At 47.9% G+C, this 22,083-nt stretch overlaps 1 long non-coding RNA gene across 2 annotated transcripts in view; it reads right to left on the reverse strand.

Moving 5' to 3' along the window:
• LOC123575743 overlaps positions 1-22,083 on the reverse strand; it is a 44,817-nt gene that overhangs the window by 17,519 nt on the left and 5,215 nt on the right. The window contains exons 3-5 of one of the 2 annotated variants that reach the window (XR_006700971.1): positions 21,458-21,517; positions 18,963-19,717; positions 16,886-17,079 (exon numbers count right to left, since the gene is read on the reverse strand). The exons of the other annotated variant lie outside the window; for it this stretch is intronic. This is a non-coding gene — a long non-coding RNA (uncharacterized LOC123575743). Of the gene's footprint in view, positions 1-16,885; positions 17,080-18,962; positions 19,718-21,457; positions 21,518-22,083 lie in introns of those variants that run through there. 2 annotated transcript variants of the gene reach the window in all.

Raw genomic sequence — 22,083 nt, forward strand, 5'->3', positions numbered from 1 at the left:
ATGTACTACTGATTTGGAAGCAGTTAGTCCTATTACTTTATATCTCCTGAAAAGTGGTCACATCCATGCATATGGATTATTTATTAAGGGAAGAAGTTTTGTAACACAGGAAAAAAAATCCGCAGGTTACATTTAGTAACCCATTCATCTATTAAAATACACACACACACACACATATAATATAACAGGAGGGTTTGTTCTGTATTACATATTGTTCTAGGTCCTAAGGGTAAAACCAGGTAACAGGTAGACTATATCCCTGCCCTCAGCGTGTTTTGCATTCTAGTGGAGAAGAGAGATAATACACAGATAAATAGGTAAGTACATAGTATACCAGTATTAGTGCCCTAGAGAAAAATTGCTCAGGGTAAGGGGACTAGGGAGTGCCAGTATTGTGGTGGTGGTATATGTTATTTTAAACAAAGGAGGCACAAAGCCTTCATTGATCCCATGAAGCTTCAGCACAGACCTGGAAGCAACAAATGACAAACCGTGCAGGGGATGGAACGTGCCCGGAGCCTCTGGGTAATATTGAGAAGACTTTGGCTACAGTGGGGCCAGTGGCGGGGAAAGTTGGAGAAGATCCAGTTGGAACAGTAATGGGGCAGGCAAAGAGCAGGAGGGCAGATCATCTGGGGCCTTGGAGGCCTTTGTTAGATTTGGGTTTTTACTCTGAAGATCCTCTACATGACCTTGAACAGAGGAATGATACCTTGATTTGTTTCGAAAGGATCACACTCTCTGCTGGATTGAGAAGGCAAAGGTGGGAGCAGGGACCCTAATCCAGGCACAAAGCACCATGGTGGCTTGGACCCAGTAGGTATTGGCAGAGGAGGCTCCGGGAATGAAACTCATTATGGGAAAAGTAATACCTGTCAGGCTGCTCATCCTTCGATATCCTGCAGAGAGGAGGGCTGACACATGAAGGAAGGCTATCTGTCTTTCTAGGATTGAGATGTCCAGCGGCCATGGTTGATCTGTGTTCACTGGATAAGTCAAACTTCAGCTCGTTAGCAACCTGCCATCTTCTTCCTATCCAAAGAGATGTGTGCAATCAAGATCTAAATCGAGATGCCTAGTGGATTACCATAGCTACAGGTGCCTGGCAACCAGGATTAGACTGATGGCCATTGATCTATGGGCTCCAGATTCTCCCCGGGGATGTAATGCACTGTAAAGGGCATCCAAATTCCTGAAATAGTCTGAAACAGAGAGAAAAACATTCAGTCATCATCTCGTTCTGATTGGCCTTTGCCTCCCACAGACAAGTGGCCAGCTCACAAACCCCACACCAGATTAAGGCTTTCGGGGTCATTCCTCAAATAGGGGGACTACTGGAACTAACCAGTAGCAGAAAGTTTCAAAAAACAGAGACAGAGAAACTGGTTGTAAGGACAAAGGAAATGAAGGTAATCAAAAAGATATTTGACAGGCCAACGCTGGAGGAGAGAAGGGAGCAAAGAGTGAGCAAGAAACTGAGGGACAGGGTGTAATTCAGGGGTCAGCAGACTATGATCCATGGGCCAGATTGGCCTACTACCCATCTTTCGTAAATAATTTTCAGTGGAAAAGAGCCATGCTCCATTCATTTCCATATGGTCTACAGCTGCTTTCAAGGTGTGATGGCAGAGTTGAGTAGTTACAAGAGAGTATGTGGCCCACAGATACTTACATACCTACTACGTGGCCGTTGGCAAAACTTCGTGTCTAGGTTGTTCCCGTATGGGCTGGAGGACTTAAGGTTGCTCTTTTTTGCTCACCAGAGTACTTGGCCTGGCTTATGGCACTGAACTCTGGCGGGCCATGCTAAAGAAATACTGAGACGTTTCAAAGAGATAGCCAACATCGCTTTCATAATGAGGAAAGATGAGAAGTCACACAGCAACAGCCTCAGTGTTTTACCTTAGCTGACAAGGTACCAGACAGCATCTATGCCTCGGGACCTAACACCACACACAGAAGAACAAAAAACAGACGGGGAATGTGGGAGAGAAGGAAGGATGAGAAATGGAGCATGGCATCAGGACCTCAAACTTGTTTCAATCAATTTCACTGCTGTGGACTGAGTTGTGTCCAAAATTCATATTGGATTCATGTCGAAGCCCTAACCCCCAGTGTGATGGTATTTGGAGACGGGCCTTGGGGAGGGGGCGGACGTAATTAGGCTCAGAGGGTGTCATTAGGGCGGGGCCCTCATGATGGAATTAGATCCCCTATAAGAAAAGACACCAGAGAGCTCCTCCCACCTCCCTCTCCCATGTGAGGACACAGTGAGAAGACAGCCATCCGCAAACCAGGAAGAGGGCTCTCACCAGAATCTGACCACTCTGTCACCCTGATCTCAGATTTCCAGCCTTCAAATCAGGAAGAGAATAAGTTTCTAGGTTTTGGGGTTTTTTAAATTTTATTTCTTTGTTTTGAGAGGGAGAGAGGGAGAGAATCCCAAACAGGCATCACACTGTCAGCACAGAGCCTGACACAGGGCTTGAACTCACGAACCGTGAGATCATGATCTGAGCCAAAATCAAGAGTCAGAGGCTTAACTGACTGGGCCACCCAGGCGCCCCAAGTTTCTATTGTTTAAGCTACCTCGTCTATGATATTTGTTATGGTGGCTCAAGCAGACTAAGACACTGAACTGCCTGACCCTGCAGAATGTGACTCTGGGAGCAGCCGAACAACCATGGCTGCTGAGAGAAGATCCCAGAAATACCATATTTCTTCTCCCATTCCATGACTAGTGCTCTCCCTTCCCAATCTCCAGGAAAGCCAAATTTCAATTGTTTCTCTTCCAAGCACCCAACCGGGAGACAACCAGGAAAATGGAACAGGTACAAGATGCTGGTTCCAGTTTTCCAAGAATCTCTTCCTAGTTAATTGTCCATGGACACCATCCAATGTGCTCCAGGCTTTCCTGCAGTGCTTCCATTTGCTGCTAATTATTTTCTGGAAACAGAGCCCTAAGAAACAGGCTCCAAAAAGCTTATAATAACCAAGGTACAAAACTTCAAGGATTCTGGTTTCTTTCTTTCTTGCAACCTAGCTTATTAGAGAATACTAGTGACCACCTAAGCTGCATCTCTGTTGGGTTGGGAGGGTTTTGAGAGCTATTAGACCTTCAATAACTCAGAGAGCTGCCCAAGATTTGGGGCGGGGGCGGGAGGTAAAATAAGAACCATATTGTACCCTCTCCCGCTGCCATATTGCATTGACTGTGAGACACCTGCTATTCCCATGACCTTTCTTATCCTTTGTTGAGAGAGGGAGTTGAGCTTGGTTTGATGGCAAAACAATGTCAGATCTTTCTCTAAAAGTGTTGGGCCAGGGCCGGAAAATGCTGTTGACGATGCTAAAATTGTTTCTTTGATGCCCTGAGGTGATACGAATAATTCACCCCTAAAAGGCTGGAGCAGGGGGCTTTGGGGTCCACAGAATGACCATCTGTCCCACCTCCGCTCCTAAGGCCACAATGCAAAAGGATGAGCAGATCCCACAGGCAGCTGGGTGACGGTGGTATTTCTGTATTATAGGTTTTGCTTTTTTTCTTGAGAGCTTTCTGTCTGTAGATTGTTTATTTCTCACACTTACTGTTGTTCTGTTACACCTGAAAAGGGTCTAGCGGGAGGAGAATGTTCATGGGCTCTGATTTCCCTGTGGGAAAAGTATATGCAGGGCTCACAGGTTGTCCTTTTGCTGAGCTGTAAATCAGTGCTGTTTGGAACATTGCCTCTCGTTTTGAAGACTGGAACAGGTGAAAACATATATTTAAATTTAACTGGTCTGAAAGTGGCTAATAGAAAACTTGGCAAACCACGAAGAGGTCAAGAGGCAAGGGAGAACTACAGTGGTCAGTAAACATGCTAATAAATGTTAAATTTCACAATAACCAAAATTACAAATGCAAAATCCAATAGTAAAATACCAGTTTTTGACTATCACATTAGCAAATCCTTTTTTTTTTTTTAAAGATAGTACCTAAGGTTCATAAAAATAATATCCAGGGGTCGTGAAGGTATGGAGAATTGTAGAATCATGTAGTCTCTCATACAGTAGAGTGAATTTTTAAATGTTCTTTTTTAAAGAAAACTTCCTAGGAGGTACTTGGGCTTTACATTTAAGGATCTTATAATTTTACATAAACTTTTCACTTTAGAAACGTGTCCTATGAGATTTCACTTCCATAAATGTAACCTAAAGCAATAATATGGATACACAGGACTCAGAGTAGTGTGATGGTTAATTCTGTGTCAACTTGACTGGGCCATGGTGCCCAGATATTTATTTGCTCAAACAACATTCTGAATGTTTCTGTGAGGGTGTTTTGGGGTGAGATTGACATTTAAATTAGTGGAATTTGAGGAAAGCAGATATCCCTCCATAACGTGGGTGGGCCTCATCTAATCAGTCAAAGGGGTTTGACGAAAATAGAAAAGCTGATCTTGCCAGAGCAAGAAGTTCTGCCAGCAGATGGCCTTTACACTTGAGATATCAGCTCTTCCCTGGGTCTCCAGGCTGCCAGCCCACCCTGGAGACTTTGGACTTGCCAGCCTCTATAATCATGAGAGCCAATTTATTTTAAAATCACAATAGATGTTAGATGATTGATAGATAGATAGATAGATAGATAGATGACAAATAGGTATCCTATTGGTTCTATTTCTCTAGAGAACCCTGACTAATTCAGGGGGCCATGAGAAAAGAGCTTTATTCTCTTCTTCAGCTCTGCACCTTTCAAACCACTTTATGGGGCTGATTCATCCCGTCCTCCCAAGGAAACTTGAGTGAATTCCATGATATTTGTGGTCATTTTCACCTAATAAAACTCCTCCCATCGCTCCTAGTCACCAAATAGACTAACTTCCATTTTGTGTTGACTCTCACGTCAGAAGAATAAAGGCTCAGATTTCATCTAAAATTCCTCCATCCTGGCCCGCTACAGTCTCGAAACCTGCAGCGTGCAGGGGCCGTGGTTGGCTTTTTCTGGCTTCCCGATCCGGGTACTCTGGCCTCCTCCCCTCTCGCGAGGCTATCTCCTCCTCCAGAGTTGGTGCGGGAGGAAGGGGAGGGAGAGGTCGGGTGAGGGAAAGAGCTCAGCCGCGGGGCCCGGGCACAATGGCGCCTCGTTTCCACGTGATGGAAGCTACTGAGATCGTCTTCCTCGTGGAGGCAAGTTCATGGATTCTTCAGGAACTGGACCGCTACTCCTTCACCCCAGCCCGTCACTGGGATCGTGTGCCCTCTTTTCCTTAGCATGGACCGTGCTTCCCCACCTCCCCTCCCCCCCCCCCCCGCCCCCGTGACCCCTACAGCTCCCTAGCCTTCCGCAAGCCATTCCACATGGACTTCCTCTTCCCCTTCCTCCTGCCCCCTCCCTCTCTCCCCACACAGCCTTTGGCTGCTTCTTTGAGGCACAGGAGGCCGACATCATTCCTTCCCCCAGAGCAGCTGGGCAGCCTTCACCTCTGACCTTTAGGCGTCTCCAGGTGAGGTTCTGCGGGAGGCACACATTTCTAAGCTCACTCTCTTGGGTAGATCTGCCTCTCCTGGAAAGTCTGGCTTAGGCCACCTAGCTAGTACCTTCCTCTGGAATGCACCCACCTCAGCTGAAACGCAGAGAAGACCAGCATTGTAACATATTTATATACAACCTCCAGACACAAGACAGTACTCTGTGTTTTCTACATGTCGAAAGTTAAGTCTCAGAGAAATGCATTACATTTTCTGAGATCACACAATCAGTCTATGGCGGAGCGTGGATTCGAACCACTGACCGTCCAATTTCCAGCTTGAGCTCTCAGTGCCATAATGAAAGGGCTTCGTAGGAGGGTTGGCCTTGTCATGACTCCCATCCTCTCTCAAAGCATTCCCTTAGTTCACTGAGCCAACATAGGGGGGTTGGGGAATAGTCCACCCCCATGTGGGCCCACGGGAGCCCGGCAGGAAGGTTCCACATGCTGCATAGGAGCCCTGGGAGAGCAGAGCTCCAGTGCATCCCAGAAGCCCCCGGCTTAGCAGTTCCCCATCATCTCAGAGCCGCGAAAGGCACAGTCCATACACTTGGCTCTCCTGATGGATGCAAGGGAAGCACAATGTGAGCACCGAACGTTAGTACGCGTCTATGAAAGTCATTATCAACATCACGGGGAATGGGAGAAAAACAAAGCATCTCTATTTACAGTGAGGGAAAGACAAAAAAACACTCTTCCAAGCATATGCTTCATCACACTTCTGTACAGGGAGGGGGAAATTACCTGAAATCTTTCCTCCTGATGGATCTTCCCTTTGGAGGTGGATGCTTCGAACTCCCTAATGGCTGCAGGAGAGAGCGGGCCACGCATTCAGGTGCCAGCCTGCTGGGGAGCACATCAAAGCACCTTTGTTTTTTAAGTGGGACACACCCGCCCAGCTGACCCAACCCCACGCCCTTCTGGATCCTCTTTCTTTTCTTTGTGGAATCTGCAGTAAGCTCTGCAGCTGACCCCAGGGGTCACCCCGCAAGCACTTTCCTGTTTGAAACTTGTTCCGCTGGCTGGCCGCATTTCCACTGGCTCTGAGTCATTATCCGCCCCCCCCCCCCCCCCCGACATCTACACCCCCATGAGATTAAAGAGCTCTACTCTCTCCACCATCCTAAGCACAAAGTTGCTGTTGTTGTTTTTGTTGTTTAGATTTGCTTTCAGTTTTTAAAAATAAAAACCCATGTCGCACTTTTTTCTTACTACAAAAGCAATACATGCTTGTCATGAAAATATTCAGTGCCGAGAAGCAGAACGAAGAAATAAAAAGCACCCGTTCGTTATCCCACCGAACAGAGAACAAGCATGGTGAGTCTTGTTGGAATACATCTTTCCAGACTTCTTTCTCTGCAGAAATCTATCCGTTTCGTGTTGCAAAAGGAGACCACACTGAACACCCTGGTCGTGAACTTGCTTTTTCCATCTGGCACTACGTTGAAATTTTTTTGTTCCATGTCACTAAATATTCTGCACGATTTTAAAAATATTTTGCAAGATGAAGAATATTTAGCAGTTTTGGTCTGAATATACAAGCAATTCACACTTAAAATTTCATATCCTTTGCTCCACCACTGCAGAAATATTATGGGTCAATCAGAACAATGCACCCTTGATGTTTGTCCATTGGAAAAACAGGGGCATTGCTAATGTTCTCTTAAACACCTCCTAGAGGTTATGACTGTTACTGGTTTGGAGAGCTTCATAACACTCAAGTCCAAATAATTTTCCCATCTCTCTTCTGTCTTCAAGTCAAATTAGAAGAGGCCCAAGTCCTTGCCACCCTCCCCGCCTGCCCCCACTACCACATTGGAAGCAATTCTGATTATCTCCTCCCACCCCCACCTCGAGAACCTGCCTCCCCACGAACTATGATACAAAACACAAACCCCGAGGTCAGAAACCTTAGAAGACAAGAGCGAGCCCAACTTCCGTACCAACCCAGAGAGCACGAGGGTCTACCCACCCATCTACCACCCCTGGTATCTTACCTCTTCACCATGACCTTCGGTACTCCAGCGCCAACAGATGCTACTGGCCAATTGGTGGTGACACCAACCTGAGGCATGGGCTAGCTCCCAGCATGGCGGCTTCCAAGAAAGGAAGCCTCCGTTCTCTGTCCTGCACCTCCACCTCCAGACGCCCCTCCTGCACCCTTTGACTCCTGTAGGGAACCGTTCCTCCCATGACTCCGGCCAGGGGAACCAGCTCAGAAATGGCTTCAGGCACCCATCACTTGCCAACCAGAACCATCGTTTATTCCATTTCCTTCCTCCAAGGAGCCACAGCTACACATCTGGAATCCCCCGTCAGCTTTCTTTTCGACACTGGAGGTACAAAAAATATACTCCACTCCCCTTCTGTTCAACAGGACACAGGGGTAGTGATTGAGGGATTCAGGCCCTCAAAACAAAGGACTCCACAGGCAGCTTCGCCTCTTTGACCCTGGAATATGAACTTGCTGGCTTTCTGCCTTCAAAACAATAGGGAATGCTAACCTCGAAGGAGAGACCAGACCTCCTTTAAGAGTCTGGGAGGAAGAAAAGGCTGCCTATTCACGATGGAGAAAGGAATAATTATCCCCCCTCACTTTTGATTCTGCAACCCAAACACAAGGAAGGGAACCACTTAAAGCTTCTTGCTAAAACAGTGAAAACCAAAACCCTAGCTAAAGTTTTAAATGGGTCACCCTGCTGTAGAGCAAAATTAATCTTCAATGGACCGCTCCTCCTTGCTTTAAATGAACAATTACCGATTGTCTCTAGAAAAACAACTGGATTCCATGAAAAATCCCCCCGGGGTTGGAGTCAGAAAACCCAAGTTATTCTTTCCCTGTCTCTTACCACCCGCATGACTCCAAGCCAAGTATTAAACTCTCTGAAACCTGATTTCTCTCTCTGCCTAAGATTGGACTTGACAGTGAACCTCAATATCCAAAGTCCGTTGGCCAAGAGTCTCTGCTTCCCTGGATGGTGCTTAACAGTTTACTACCAACACTGACCAGATCAATTTATTTTTCTGTGCATTTTTATTTTATAATTTCCAGGAAAACCTGAATATCCCACACTTGCTCAATAATGTGGGACTCGGAAAAGTACCCTAGTTAGGTGACACGGTTGATATACTATATAATTTGCTAACTGCGTGACTCTGGGCAAGCCGTTAGCCTTGCTGAAATTCAGCTTCCTCCACTATAATAATAGCTAGCACAAATTCTATAGGCCAGGCACTCACCTGAATGTTTAGGTATATTCACTCATTAAAACTTCACAGTTGTTGGAGCTCAGTCTTTTCAGCATCCGACTTTGGCTCAGGTCATGATCTTATAGTTCGTGAGTTCGAGCCCTGCGTGGGGCTCTGTGCTGACAGCTCAGACCCTGGAGCCGGCTTCGGATTTCGTGTCTCCCACTCTCTCCACTCCTCCCCCACTCACGCTGTGTCTCTCTCTCAAAAATAAATGAACATTAAAAAAAAAAACACTTCACAGTTGCAAACCTATAAGGTAGATACTATTATTATCATCGGTCTTACAGGTGAGGAAACGGGCATGAAAAGTTCAGTGACTTTCCCAAGGTCACACAGCCAAGAAGTGGAAGAGACAGGATTCAGCCCAGGCATCTGGTCTCCGAGTTCATCTTCCTAAATGTGTGTCACAGCACCTGTGGCTTTGAGACAAGGGGTGGGAAGTTAGGCTGACCTTGTAGGATTGTTGAAACGGTTAAATGTATATAAGACATTGTACCTGACACACAATATATAAGTTAATATTACTCAATGTAGAAGTTAATATTACTATATTGTTATTTTCTAGATGAATCTGCTAAAGTATCTGGCTGCCAGATGAAATTTATTAAAACTCCGTGTCGACATAGACAAACCCAATGATGATACAACGCGCAGTGAATTAAAGGTGAACATAAAGTGGTATTACGTTCGGACCGTGCCTACGTACAAATTATGCTCACATTTCCTTCCGTTGGCTATTGCTGTGCAGTAGATAATAAGTACATATTTCTCATGTGTTTGTTACTTGGCTACGAATCCTCACGTTGAGACAGGGCTGACCTGGGCACTTTGCCATCAGGCCGCAATCCACAGATGCAGATCGGACACAGGTCTGCCCCACGCGTGCCCATTCTGAGGCCCAGGCTGGAAGGGGAGCGGGGCTCTTCTCGTGCCAATGACGGTGGCACGAGTGGGCAAGCCCCACTGCAAGAGAGCCTGCCAGCCTCAGGACAACCCATCAGGTGAAGTCATCATATGGCTGAGCCCAAAGTAAAAGAATGAGAAAGAAGACTCCAGAGGCTCTGGGGTGGCTCAGTCGGTTAAGCTTCTGAGTTTGGCTCAGCTCTTGATCTCATGAGTTCGCGCCCTGCATCGGCCTCTCTGCTGTCAGCACAGAGCCTGCTTCAGATCCTCTGTCCTGCTCTCTCTGACCCTCCCCTGCTCGTGTGCTCTCTCTCTCTTTCAAAAATAATCGTTAAAAAATAATAATAATAATTTTTTTTTTTTAAAGGAAGAAGCCTCCACACCCTGTGAGGTCAAAGCGAGGCACGTGGCCAAGTCCAGTATCAACTGAGCAAGAAAGGAGGCTTTTCCCATGGAAGTGGAGGTAAGGAAGTAAATTTTTTCTAACAATTTACTACAAAAAGGACCAGATGGAAATAGAGGAAACTGAGAAGGACAACTAGTTTGGTAAGATCACGGGTGAATATTTTATCTTCTTACCTTTCCACAATCACATGAATTATTTTGCTGTCTTTAAGATCAAAGGAGGAAGACAAAAGGAAACATCAAGAATGTGTCCAAAAAGAAAAGGCTAAAAGGAAAGACTATACTAAGTAGCATCTGTTCACTCATTCAGCAAGCATTTCGGCCCCTGCTGTGCTCTGGGTAAGTCACGACCCCAGGCCTCAAGCAGCTCACGGTCCAGTCGATGAGTAGAGATGGTAATGACCATGATGCTAATTATAATAATAGGCAACATTTATTAAGTGTGCCATATCCCAGGTGCTGGGCTAAGTCATTTACACAGTGCAACCTCTTATAATCCCATTACAAAAAGTCTATTAAAGGATCACCCGGGGGGCTCAGTCAGTTAAGCATACCATCCTTGGTTTCAGCTCTGGTCACGATCTCATGGTTTGTGAGTTTCGAGCCCCGCATCGGGCTCTGTGCTGACAGCTCAGCCTGCTTTGGATCCTCTGTCTTTCTCTCTCTCTCTCTCTCTGTCTCTCAAAACTAGACACTTTTTAAAAAGTCTGTTAAAAATTCTGTTATCATCCCTTTTGATGCATAGAGGCACGGAGGCACAGAGAGGTCAATAATTTAGGCAAGGTCGCCCAGCTAGCAGCTGGGCAGCCCAGCTGCAGACCTTGCACCCAACTTACCTCTCTGCTCATTCACACACATTGCCCTGACCTGCCTGGCGAGCCCCCTCCCTAGCCTTGAATTAGAAGATTACTAACACCAAGCGTCCCTCCTCTGGGAGGGTCGGCAAACACAAAGCCTCCCCTTTGAAATGTGTACCTAACGAACCAGATCTCCCAGGCAGACGTGGGCAAAGGGTGCCAGGCTTCAGTAAAGAAAACTGGGAAGCTTGGAGAAGAGGACAACGTTCATTTTCTAAGGGAGGCTGAGTAAATGCTCCGTGAGGGTGGTGATGAGCGTTCCTCCACCTCAAACGGAACCAGTAAAAATAAGGGCCTGTGCCACCACACGGGGGAACTGAGGCAAAAGTTAACCTCTCCAGGTAACAGAGACTTTTGCGTGGAAAGAGCCTACCAAGGGGGGCAGCGGGGCCACAGATCCCTTTCACGGAGGCAGCGTGGGGAAGCAGGTCAACCAGGGGGGCAAGGGGCCGATGGATGAGATACCCTCTCAAGATAACGGAATTCCGAAACTATTTTACTCAGGTTCTTCATCCACCTCACTTCCGCCAAGCAGCAGAGGTCTGAGCAAACCACCGTTCAGAGCAGCAAATTATGCCTTCCTTCTTGACTTCCCAACTCTGCCCAGACCACCCTGGAGTCTGCTTCTGCAAGGCCTTGATCTGTGAAGGCAGTTTCTCCCACCCCTACCCCCCAGAACCAAAACAAAACCCCGGAACACGGGGAGCCATATAAACACTGGCGTTGAACTCAGCTATTTCAAACACAGTGAGAATATTTCACCGCTCGGTAGCTGAGACTGGCAATGCAAATAAAAACCAACGGCCAGCAAGGAGAGTGTTTGATGAAGCAAGGAAGAAAGAGCTTATTTGTTTAAGAGTCCGATTCAACTCCTCGCAAATGACCTGACAAGTAACTCATGAAAGAAATGGCCCCATTTAAGCTGCAGACAGCCCTTCCAGAGACATCCTACAACGAGGCGGCCAGCAGTACCTTTCTCTTAGAAATAATGGCCAATCATATCGAGGACAGTAACAGAAAAATCAGAGTCCAGCTCTCCCATTAAAACTGGGTCACTCTTAGCCCGAGCAGGCCCCTCGAAACAGCTCTCTCCCAGCCAGCGCACCTGATTAACAACCCGTAGGGGCTGGCAAAAATCCCATTTAGCCCCGGACCGATGGGTTTCCAGCTCTATCAGCCCTCGCATTACTGACGGGAAGAAAACGAAGAGATTAAAGAAGTAATATTTGTAATAGAGTTTTCTAATGCTTCTCCCCCGCACCGGCTCAGGGCCTGCACGCAGCTGACTCCAGCCGCTCGCTCCCCCATCCTTCCTGCTGTTTTCCCATAAAGACCTCAGGAAGGCACCGATATTTCTGCGGCTCTGGTTCTGTTGTTTCCTAATGTGGGAAGCCCTGGCCAATTCCGCAAAGGTGGGAAAGGAACGCTCGCTGGCTCGGGGAGGTGGGAGAGGCGTCAGAGGGACCCCCCCCCCCCCCCCCCCGCCATGGTACCTGGCATATGGGAGGTCGAATGGAGCCCTGGAAAGGGCTGCGGGAGGGGGCGCCCTAAAGACATCAGGTTTCAATTAAAGTCAGGGGGTGGCCCTGGGACTACCTTCCTCTTGTCTCCTAGTCTCTTTGTTTTACGGCCTCCTCTCTTCTTTCTTTTTTTTTTTTTTTTAATTTTTTTTTCAACGTTTATTTATTTTTGGGACAGAGAGAGACAGAGCATGAACGGGGGAGGGGCAGAGAGAGAGGGAGACACAGAATCAGAAGCAGGCTCCAGGCTCTGAGCCATCAGCCCAGAGCCTGACGCGGGGCTCGAACTCATGGACCGCGAGATCGTGACCTGGCTGAAGTCGGACGCTTAACCGACTGCGCCACCCAGGCGCCCCTCCTCTCTTCTTTCTTGATCATCTTGTCATAACTCCTGTCAGGATGTGACCTTGCAGTCAATTCTTGCGAAGGTACCACTTGGAAAGAATGTGATCTGGGGTCCCGGCTCTAGGCTAAGGGTCCGGTGAAAGATGGCGACCACTTTCTGCCACTGGTTTAAGGGTCTGGTTTACCTGAGAAGGAGGGTCACGGAGCGCACACGGAGCAAGGAGTAGGGGTGGTGTGGGGGGAGGGGAGAGGGGTGAGAGGGGAGGGCGCTGAGCCCGTGGCAACGGGAACAAAAACTAAAGAGGCACACGTGCCCCTTGAAGACACCATGCGAAGTGAGGTGAGCCAGTTACAAGAGGACAAACACCGTAGATGCAATTTTCCTGTTACGTACATCTTATCACACATGCAATTTTTTAAGGCATGGTGTGAGGGGAGGGGGGGGGGGTAGTTTGCTTGTGTGGAAGACCTAGTCTGACAGGAAGCAGATTCAGGGTCACTCTCAAATTCAGGGGCCAGAGGACAGGAGGCAGAAGGGGGAGGGTGCCCTGGGCGGCCAGGACGGTCCGGGAAATGCCCTTCTCCGTGGTATCCAAACTAGGGAAACTGGAATCGTCCCCGACTGACTGAGGGAGGATGAAGCCTTTACTCTGAACCATCCCGAGTGTGCAAAAGACCGCCTCCATGGCTTCTCACCCGGGAGGAGGGATCAGGAACAAATGGGAGTCCCCTTCCCTAGAAGAACCGCCTCCAGGCCATTCTAGGAATTCTAGGAATAAACATGGAAAGTGTTAAGGGTCAGTTGTGGTTACGCTCAGCCTCTCAGATCAGGAGTGAGACGGCTCGCAAACCTGACCCACGGAGGTCACTGAAACTCAGCAAGAAAGCCGAACAGATCGTGGTCCCCAGCACCCCAGCTGCAGACGAACCGTGATGGGTTAGGCCAGGCAGGGTGTGCGGGGCGGTCGGCCGGGCCCGCCCCGTTCTGGCGTCGTTCGAGAGGGAAACCTTCCCAGACTTAGCCTGGGAACCCCTGTCCAGGGAGGCCCAGCCTCGAAAAGCACTCCGGGCTCGCAGCTCACCGTGGCATCCTGTTTGCTACGGGCAAGCATCTCTTCTGTGGGTTATTTTTGTCTCCGGCCTTGGCTTGTTTTTTCCCAGGGCTGTTCCTTGGCTCGTAGCATTTCTTCCCCGGTTTATTAAAAACTGAGATAGATCGCCTAATAAATCTCTGCTCAGTTTTTCCCTTCACAGCTCTTCAACAATTGCCAAAGTCACAGAGTTGCGTCTTTCCCACAGCGGGAGGCTAACACAATAGCTGGTGTGTTGGTGGAAACATATAGATCAAGGAAGCAAAGAGAAAAGCCTTTAATTATTCAGAAGCCTCCCACCCCTGGTACTAGGTTTACTTGCCTGGGTTTGACTTAAAGGGGCAGAGCAACACCCGGGAAACCAGCAAGCTGCCACCACAGCCGGCCACGCGGGAAGGCGGGCCTGCCTCGCTTTGCTGGATGAACGTGGACCGGACGGTTGTTGGGGGCACTCCTAGCGCCTCATTTTTCAACGAATTTTTAAAGCGTACTTATTTATTTTGAGGGGAGGGGGAGGGGCAGAGAGAGAGGGAGAGAGAGAGAGAATCCCAAGCAGGCGTATACCTTAAACTTACACAGGGTTGTAGATCATTCGTATCTCAGTAAGCTGGAAAAAAAGTGAGTCCTTCCAATAAATAAATAAATCAACAAACATTTGAGAAGTACATATATATATATATATATGGATTATAATTACATAGTTATAATCTTTAAATCGAATTAGAAACCGCGGCCCCTCGTTTTTTTCCATTTTGTGAGTTTGGGTGTGCTGCATTTCATTTTGTTGAAACGCAGTCCATTTGTACACATGCTCTGAAAGCTTTACAAATTCTTAGAGACAGAAGATTCATTCATTCCTCCTCCTCCACTGCCCATGTTATTGGAAGGTCAGAACACTGAAATGTTCTCTTTCAGGAGTGTTTTGTTTCAAACATCTGGCGATGACTGCCTTGTTAGACCAGAAAATGAAATCAAACACAAAAAGCCCCCTCCCTCTCCAGGGAGCGTTCTGGAGCGGGAATGGCCCTTCAGAGCAGTCCCAAGTATGGATAAAGGGCCCAGGCTTTTAGACTCCCATGTGACCAGTCGTTAGACGTGCCCCAGCCCTAGGGGAGAGAATGTCCTTGGGCAAGGTGGCTCTCTTCAGTAGAGGTAATTCCAGCTGGAGGCCATCTGCCAGTGACATTCCCAGAAGCTGGAGGAATAGTCCTTCATTCCTGAAGGGGGTCCTGCTCATCAGAGGGGTTTTGCCTGAAATGACAGGCAGGTTTTCTCCCCAGCTTGACCAGATGCTACCCCTAATCCTGGCTCCTTTCCATTTGGGACAGACCATGGCAGTACTTTACGATGTTAACCCTAAAGTGACAACAGCTGCATACCCTCCCGCCACACCTCTTCCGGGCTCCAGGTGGAGCATTCGCCCTGCTTCCAGGGCACAGACAGCCAACAAAGAGATGCGGCATCCAAAGCAGTGGACGAGCTATAGGAAATCGCGCCTGGAGATCAAGCTTCAATCCACGGCTGCAGCTTTAAGGTGGTACCATGTCAAAAGCCAAAGAACAATGTGGCCATGTGGGGAAACGGCCACCCAGACGTTCAATCTCCCCATCACAGGACTCTGAGAGTGGCAGATAGTGTCCCATGTCCTCCGAGAGCTGGCCGTTCCCAAAACAAACACTCCCATAAAACAGGCCACCTGGCCTTGATTCTGGGCCAGACGTGGTGCCCAAGCGTGGAAGGACTACGCTAGAAGGACAGGGTGGGGAAATGTCTAGGAGAGTACAGCCCCTATCAACTTAGACTCGCGAGCGAGAAATCTTCGTACAAGATGGCTCTCAAAATCATTTTTTCTTTGTTTTATTTGGAGCTTCTTGCTGTCACTGTTGTTCTAACCATGGAACAATGGGAAGATAAGTATTTAACCGCACCCCGGGAAGGAGCCAGAGCCCCACCTCAGGCTTCCGTGGAGAGGGTTTAAGTAGGTGCTCAAAGTCGCCTCTGTCTTCCTGTGTTCCCAAGGATTATCTCAAAGCTCTTGACCAGACTGACCCACACATGAATTTAGCCTCCCCCTCGATGTCCATAAGTTAAAAACCTCACACGAGATCTTGTAGCTTCTTACAAACAAGACAAACTCTGGGAGAAAGACGAGGGGAAAGATGACATTTCAGGGACCCAAACGATTTGATGGAACCCCGTGTAAGTGTGCTAGGGCCACCATAACAAAACACCACAGACCGGATGGCTTTAAGCAACAGAAATTTGTTTTCTCCTAATTGTGGAGGCCAGAAGTCCAAGATCAAGGTGTCAGCAGGGTTTGCCTCTCCCGAGCCTCTCTCCTGGACTTGCGGACGACTGACTCCTCTGTGCGTCCTCACATGGTCTCCCTCCGTCTGTGTGTCTGTGTTCTTATGTCCTTATAGGACACCGGTTGTATTGGATTAGGGGCCACCCTAGTGGCCACATTTTCCACTTAATTACCTCTTTAAAGGACCTATCTCCAGATACAGTCACACTCAGAGGTACCAGGGGTCTGTGCTTCAACATATGAATTTGGGGGGACACCAGTCAGCCCAGGACAAACCCTGAGCTTGTCCATTTTTATTTTTTTTTAATTTTTTTTTAACGTTTATTTATTTCTGAGACAGAGAGAGACAGAGCATGAACGGGGGAGGGGCAGAGAGAGAGGGAGACACAGAATCGGAAGCAGGCTCCAGGCTCTGAGCCATCAGCCCAGAGCCCGACACGGGGCTCGAACTCACAGACCGTGAGATCGTGACCTGAGCTGAAGTCGGACGCTTAACCGACTGAGCCACCCAGGCGCCCCGAGCTTGTCCATTTTTATTTTTTATTTATTTATTTTTTTTTTTAAATTTTTTTTTTTAACGTTTTATTTATGAGACAGGGAGAGACAGAGCATGAACGGGGGAGGGTCAGAGAGAGAGGGAGACACAGAATCTGAAACAGGCTCCAGGCTCTGAGCCGTCAGCACAGAGCCCGACGCGGGGCTCGAACTCACGAACCGTGAGATCGTGACCTGAGCCGAAGTCGGACGCTTAACCGACTGAGCCACCCAGGCGCCCCGAGCTTGTCCATTTTTAAACGGTCCTCCGGCCACTCCAGCACCAGGGGGTGGCTGCCCCTCCCACACTCTTCAGCCTGACCACATCTCGCTTTTTTCCAGGGTCACGAACTTTGTCTATAAAAGGCCAGACAATAAATATTTTAGGCTTACAGGCCATACGGTCTCTGCCCAACTGCTCAAATCTGCCATCACAGCAGAAAAGAAACCCTAGAGAATATGAATAGATGGATGTGGCTGCATTCCAATAAAACTTTATTTATGAACACTGGAATTTGAATTTCATAGAATTTTCACAAGTCATGAAATATTATTATTTTGATTTTTTTCAACATTCAGAAAGTTTAAAACCATTCTTGGCTCACAGGCCCTAGAAAAAACAGACAAGGGGCCGTATACTTTTGGCCAGCAGGCGGTGGCCAAATGCTTCATTTGGTGGCCCCAGGAGCTCATAGGTGGCCCGCCCAATGTTCTCTGTTCCCACATCACTCTTCTCCAAGGTCTTCTGCAGGGCCTCACCCTCCAGACGCACCCGGGCCCCCACCGGGCTCAGCAAGTTCATTTCTAGCACAAAGAAAGTTTCCTTCCGACTAGGAATTCTGGTGCCAGCTGCTAGTAATCAATTCTTTAGGTCTGATACCCCCTCTTGATCAAAAACATGTCTTTTTCTCACCATTGTGGAACGAGACTATGACCCACATTTTGCCACTCAATAAGTCACTTCATGCACTTTTACAGAGACCTTTCTCAAGTGATTGCTGGGTGCCACGCACCGGGCTAAGGGCTCTGCGGAGCCACTAAATTTGCACCGAAACCCCGAGATGTGAAATTTTATGCTCCACATTTTGTGGAGAAGAAAACTTGGGCTCAATACAGTTGAGTAAATTCTTCGAGGTCACACGGACAGTAGGTGATGGAGGCAAATCTGAAACCAGGACTCTCTGTCTCCAAATCCAGACTCTTAGCCAGTGATGCTACCCTGTTTCCAAATGATACGTCTCTCCTTCGAGGACTGGGCATGGTGACATGGGGGCATCAGAGCACAAGAAGCCAATGGCAGAGACAACAAACTGCCCACCCCCTCCTGTCCATTGCTAATAGAACCCCAATTCTGTTTAGAGTTAATAATATGTGCCAGAAAGTCACATCTACCAGCCCTCCTTGTCCGGGGACAGAAGTCAGTAGATGGTGTTTTCTGAGAAATTCTTTAAAGGGGAATGACTCCGCTGGTAAGTACCCTCTCCCATTCTTCCTGCTTGAGATACCGACATGATGGCTGGTATCTTGGCAACTAGCTTGAGCTCCGATGCGAAGCGGGAGAAGCATCACACCATAACGATAGATAAAGTGGATTTCTAGGCGTCTGAGTCTCTGTTCATGGAATTACCACATCAGCCCTCAACTGCCCACCTTTGCACTTCTCTTCGGGTGAGAAAAATAAAACCTTTAATAATGATATACGCCACTATGTTTCAATTCTACGTTGCTCATGGACAAAGGCCATTCCTATCTGACATAAGCCCTCTCTAAATATCACTCCCATAACTACCCTTAGAGGACTCATCAACACTGCTCTCTATTGGTCTTCTTACTTCAGAAGAGTCAGGGAACCATGCTAGCTGCTATTATCCTGCCCCATACCCTAATATTTCCACTACATGGACTCCACATCTCTACCTGCCAGCCTCATATGGTCAGGCCAGTGGTTACTGGTTCCCGACCAGGCCTGAGAATTTATTTCTCGGTAACCACCTGACCACGGGCTTGAGCTAACTTCTTATCTCCTCCTGGCCTTTCCTAAAAGAAAGTTCAATATCTTAGCATCGGCCATTACTCCTCTGCTCTTGTACGGTTCTTTGCATTTTGCAAAGCATGTCCATGAACAGTATTTCTTTTGATTTTCACAACAACTTTGACCAATGAACAGGGATGGTATTTGTTGTGTCCTCATTTAAGAGCTCAGGAGACTTGAGCTTGGAGAGGCTGAGTAATTCACTTACTGCACCGAGCCAGGATACAAACTCGGCTCTTTGACTCCCAGGTTCCCATTTTTTCCATTATGCCAATTGCTCCCAGGAGACTTCTCAGATTCTGATGAGAGAAGCCAGAGACACAGCTCGGTTCAGATAACCTCCTTTAAAGCAAGTTTGTCTGGCCACCAACTGCCTGTCTCCACCCAATATCTGAATTGTTCGTCATCATCAAAAGGCTGATGTACTCACCTGAATCAAGCGAACGACTACGTGCTGTTCGAAAAATCAATTAAATCAACACCATCTGTGTCCACCGTGCACTCGGGCTCTATAGTAGGTGATGTTGACACGAACAAACACTGACAACTCTGTAAACCCCTGACAGATGAATCACGTATGTGAGAACAGTGGCAGTTGTCCCGCTGCTGCTCTGAGGATGGTGGACGGCAGTGACAAGTAAGGCTGAGAAGTTGCTGGCACCCGAGATAGGAGAAGAAATTGGCACTTCCCAATTAGTCAGGAGAGGCTTTTCGAGGAAGACGGAGTGTCAGACGCTATTTAATTTGTGAACGAAACAAGTTTAGGAAGATAAGTGCCAGTTCAAACAGAAACAGAAATGGGAGAATAATAATAAGAGCTAGCACTACACTTGCACCCTACCAGACAGAGTTCTTAAGTGTAGGAACCAGAAATGGGCTGTGGCTGATGCAGGCACAAAGGGAATTTGCTGAGAAGGTCCTGGGTAACTCGCATAATTGCCAAGAATTCTGGAGGACCAGGCTCTGAAAATAGACACGGACAAAGATGGCGGACAGAACTAGTCAAACTCCCACCACACAAATAGTCTAGCACTGGACACAGTGTATCAGTTAGCTGCAACAGCAGTAAGGCTAACAAACAACCCCAAACACCCAGGCACGTATGACAACGTATGTTTGCTGCACACGTGCCTGGTGTCATTCGGAGGCTCATAGGCAGCGTTGTAATCTCGGCAGGGCCACTGGTGAGGCTCCACACTGGCCAACTATTGGCTTTCCTAGGCTGGCCTCACCAGGAACGACTGTGGTGACTCTGCTCGGCTCCACATGTCCCTCATCCTCCACCATGTCTAGACCAGGTGGGTTCTCGTGGAGAGGAGCAAAGGAATTGCAAGGCATGTAATGTCTCTTGAGACCGAGGCTCAGAACTGGGAGCACCATCAAAAATTCGGCCAAAGCAAATCACAAGACCAGCCTCAGTTTAAGGAGTAGGGAAATAGATTCTGCCTCTTTGGGAAGGGAACTGCAAAACCACACAATAAACGCCCTGATACTGGGGGGGGGGGGGGGGGGGGGGGTGACAAATTAGGACCATTGATGCAATCATTCTGCCATCACTCATAGGAAACCACCACTAACACATCTGTCCTGAAACTGTATGTGGCCTCCACCACCACCACCTTCCTTGTATCCCAGCTCCAGATTCAGGGCTCCAGACAAAGATACTGGGGTAGCTGGGACTAGATCATGGAGTTGTGCGCTAAAGGCCAGAAACACTGGGAAACCAGGTATCTCCAGTTGTTTTCATTTCCTTCAGAGGAGAGGGGTTCTGCCTCTCACCAAGACCTATATACCAGTACCCCACACGTAGGGAAGAAGTTCAGGTGCTGGATAGCACCTTTCTTTTTTACAGTTTTATTGATTATTTTGAGAGCGAGAGGGTGTGAGTGGGGGAGGGGCAGAGAGAGAGAGAGAGAGAGAGAGAGAATCCCAAGCAGGCTCCACACTGTCAGCGCAGAGCCCAATCGGGGCTCGACCCCGCAAACCATGAGATCATGACCCGACTCACTCAACCGACTGAGCCACCCAGATGCCCCTGCCAGCTGTTCTTTAAAACCATCCAGTGTTTGTTGGGGTATATTACAGAATGTCCCCAAATCTTTACCCCTCATTGTATCCATGCCTCTTGCCATATAGCTTGCTTGGGAGCCTTTGCCTTCCTCCATGGGCAGGGTGACCCATCTCACTCTTTGATGCTAAACTCAATCAAAATCATTCACGTGCTCATGTTGGCTCTTGCCTTATGGGATGTTAGCAGATGTCTCATAAGCAGACGCTTGCAATGGGCTTGCACATTAAAGCTTGTTCTCTTGTACCTCTGCTGCCTCCACGGGAATGTGCCCAAGCTGGCCAGACGGAGAATGAGAGACATGCGGGCTCGAGCGGAAGTTCCCCGGATGTCTCAGCCTAGATCGGCCAGCTGACAGCTAGGCAAGCCGCGGAAATGTGCTCAAGCCCAGCCTAGATCAGCCAAACCATCTCGCCAACCCCCAGCGGACCCAAACACATGAACAATAAACACTTATTGTCACATGCCCTTGAGGTTTTGTGGTCACTTGTTACAAGGCATTATTTTGACAATGGAGAACGGATACCATCTGCCAGCAGTGTGCAGATTAATAAACTCGTTTCACTCTCCACTGCCAAGTCAGATATCAGAATTTTCACTTACGTGGAGAGGTTAGGTAAACTGTGTAAACTTACTCAGGATGGACGTGATATTGGTTTTCTTACAACAGAAGCCACTCGCTGGATAACTTTAGCCTGGAACATAGTTAGAAAGAAGAAAAGTTCATGACCCTGTGCTGAACTTCTGGGGCAGGGCTTGTCCTCACCTTGCGTGGGCCAAAGGCGACTCTAAAATGAGCCAGGAAGGCTTGGATAATAACCAAGAAACTATTCCAAGGCTAATCCCATTAGCATGGACCCTGGGAACAATGCAAGGTCATTCCCTGTCCTGGAAATAAAGGAACCACCAAGAAGCACCTAGAAATACTTCAACTGTGTGTGGTTTCTCCTCCTAACTGGCTTAACCGTAATGGGATTTGGTCTGTTCCTGATTTTTAAAGGTCAACGAGTATTTAATGAATACAGATAACTCCGTAGAACCTGAGCCAGCACCACAGACATAGTGTGGCATCACTACAACAATCAGAATTTCCGGCACACAGTAGGTGCTTACGAGACAGTGGGGCCCTCCCCTGTCTTCTTCATTCCTCATATTTAAGGAATCATACCCCCAAGACTTTTCACTTCTGTAAGTCACAATTCTTGGGGCCTGACAGACCCAAAGTTACCTGTTGGTTCAACATATATACTGTAGGCCTACT

The sequence above is a fragment of the Leopardus geoffroyi genome, chromosome C2, assembly GCF_018350155.1.
Source record: "Leopardus geoffroyi isolate Oge1 chromosome C2, O.geoffroyi_Oge1_pat1.0, whole genome shotgun sequence".
NCBI classification, from domain to species: domain Eukaryota; kingdom Metazoa; phylum Chordata; class Mammalia; order Carnivora; family Felidae; genus Leopardus; species Leopardus geoffroyi.